This window comes from Limulus polyphemus, unplaced genomic scaffold (genome assembly GCF_000517525.1).
Source record: "Limulus polyphemus unplaced genomic scaffold, Limulus_polyphemus-2.1.2 Scaffold744, whole genome shotgun sequence".
In the NCBI taxonomy this organism is placed as follows: Eukaryota; Metazoa; Arthropoda; class Merostomata; order Xiphosura; family Limulidae; genus Limulus; species Limulus polyphemus.
The window spans coordinates 92,010-95,014 of record NW_013666354.1 but is presented as its reverse complement, the minus strand read 5'-3'; positions in this window follow the sequence as shown (position 1 = coordinate 95,014).

Sequence of the window (3,005 nt, the reverse complement as noted above, 5' to 3'; positions counted from 1 at the left end):
CAATTCACGTGAATATGACTGAAAAATTTCATTTTTTCTGAAAAGGTGGTGTCTATTTACTTGTGACCACGCTGTGTAATTACAAACAAATAAATAAACAATTCTTGTGTCCATGCAGAGATACATGCAAATTTGAGGTTTCACATTTTGTGTTTCGCATTTCTTATGGGCGTTTTCTACAACTACATAAAAGAGAAGCAACTTTTCATGTCTTAAGATAACCTTTCATTAATCATGAATTTACATAACTTCAGTCCAGGGGACGGGTACTCCAGCTAGTATCACAATATGTAGGTAAAAATGTTCCCCCGTGGGACGGCGGTAAATTTACCGACTTACAACGCTAAAATCCGGGATTCGATGGACACAATAAATAGTAAATAGCCCAATATGGCTTTGCTCTAAAATAAATAAAAGAACATGTAAAAATAAAATTAAATAGATATAACAACTTTAAAAAATGATTTGCAAACAGACAACAAATATAAAAAATTCCTGATTTTTTTTTCAAAGCTGGAGAAGTTTTCACGCCAGTTCATGGTAATCTTTAGTGTTGTTTTTTTAAAGCTTTTCATCAATGTTTATGTTTCTAATTTCCAAGTTAGCAATGTCAATATGTTTCAAACTCCAAATTTTTAGGTTGATTATTTGTTTTTGAATTTCGCGCAAAGATGCTAGGGCTATCTGCACTAACCGTTTCTAATTTTCAAGTGATAGGCACTCACCGCTAACTTTTCAGCTATTCTTTAGTAACAAATAGTTGGATTGATCATCAATTATAACGCCCCCATGGCCAAAACGGCGTACATGTTCTGGGATGGCATTTATATCCGCAACCGTCAGATTGGGAGTTGAGTGCCTTAACCATCAAGCCATGACAGGCCATTATATTGCAGCAATTGTCTTGATTCTTGCCACCTATATAAACCGTGGAAATGTATATAGTAACAATATATATTATTGACTAGCAAAGAAAGTGAAGAAGGCTGCTAACCATTTTTGAATTGACATTTACATAAATGGCGTTAACAGATGTTTAAAATGCAAAATTGTATTACATTTTCTGTTAGCAGTTGCGAACAACACTCTTGACTTGTATTTTATATTGTCAGGTCAACGTGGAAGCTGTTATGATGGAAAACGTGATGAAACAGTAGAGTCAAGTTAAATTCTGACACATGTGTATATACACTAAAGTAAGAAGGTTCACAACATGTCATCCTCCGAAATCTTGTTTACAATAATTATATAACTATGCCAATGTTCGTAAAATACCTTGTAATTATACATTTGTATTTTTCAATAAAGTTCCCGTGAAATTTTAGTAAGAATTAAATCGTGCACGTTTGGAACAAAACTGAATAATTAATCAACTAATATCAATAAAATAAAATCAAAATAATGGTATTTCTTTATCCGGTTAGCTGTTACAGACAAAAGAGGCATAAATATAACTGCCGAGCCAAGAATAAACGTGACCAAAATATATTTCTTGAAAAGCCACAAGGAGCAATCCTTTAATAACTGTTTAAAAACCTTATAAAATATATGCCATTGTCACTTTAAAACGTTGTTTTTAATGATGCCCATTTCTTGGAAGCTACAATCTTCTTGAATACAACAGGTTAAAAGTTCTAAAGACCACTATTTGGGAACTATGCTACATCCTTAGTAAAGCACTCAACAAGTCATAGTAATTACTTTTCTTAACCAGAAAAATCAGGTCAGTAAACATTTATCTTTTAACCTTAGCAACTAGGTTAGTCAAGAGGAAGAGAGTAGCTTACCAATCCTGTTCTATACTTATAATTTGTTTGTTCATCAGATTTGCTACAATTTTACTTGTAGTTTTTTATATCATTTTTGTCGCCACTGCTTGAGAATGGAACTTATTATTTAGTGCAGCTGACAATAGTGGTAGAAAATGCTCTTTTAACTTATCCTGTTTTTTAATTGGGTATTCAATTGCAGACAATCTTGCAAAGAAGTCCTGTTCGTTAAACAGTACAGAAATGTGTTCTGTACGTAATAAGTTGTTAAAAAACGTTTGTCATTAATATATATATATATATATATTGTATTAAAATATTTAAATGATAAAACAGAAAAAGGAGTAATCTTAATGTCCATAGTAAACTTGTTTAGGACTAATAAATTTTTTTGCTAAAATAATATAAATTTGCTGTCGGGAATTGACGTCATTATTTTAGACGCACTCTGCAAAATGCTTTTGTATTTTCATTTATTCAAAATGCACAATGATATATATATATATATATATATATGCTTTATCATTCCACCTTTCCTATGACGTCAAATGTTTTCTCTAACAATCTTTGAAAGAAAATGTTTATAATTAAAATTAGTAAAATGCAACATACTGGGAACTATTTAGTGTATCATGGAATGATATGAGGCTATCTAAAAATACTTTAGTTGAAACATACGATTAAAAGATAATATTAATTCCTAGAACCAGATAAAATCAACTACTGAACTCACTATAAAAATAGTTTGATATTTGAACACCCCTTTTCTGACATAAATAGATTTTAATGTTGTGTAAGACCAGCGGAACACTCAGAAGAAAACGAAAATTTAAGATACTCAGCGTGCTTTTATATGTGGTCTGGACCTAATAAAGATGTCGGAGTGTGGAAAAAAGATTTAATGATTCACGTGTCGTTGTTGTAAACACAAAAAATCACGCACCGCATTTTGGAGCAATAGATATTTTATAACAGTGAAGATCCTACTATTTAATTAGAGTACCCAGAGAGTAGGCGGTGGGTGTTGCTGATTAGCTGATTTCCCTTTAGTATATCAGGAAATTAGGGACGTCTACCGAAGATGGCCCTTCCGCGAATATCTGAAACAAAACAATTTGTATATATTGACTTATTGAGTCAAAAGCGCCATCTCGTTTTATTTTATTGAACTTGATATATTTCACTTGCAGCTTTGGTTCATCAGCCTTAAAAATCCTTATAACAAAATTTCTTCTT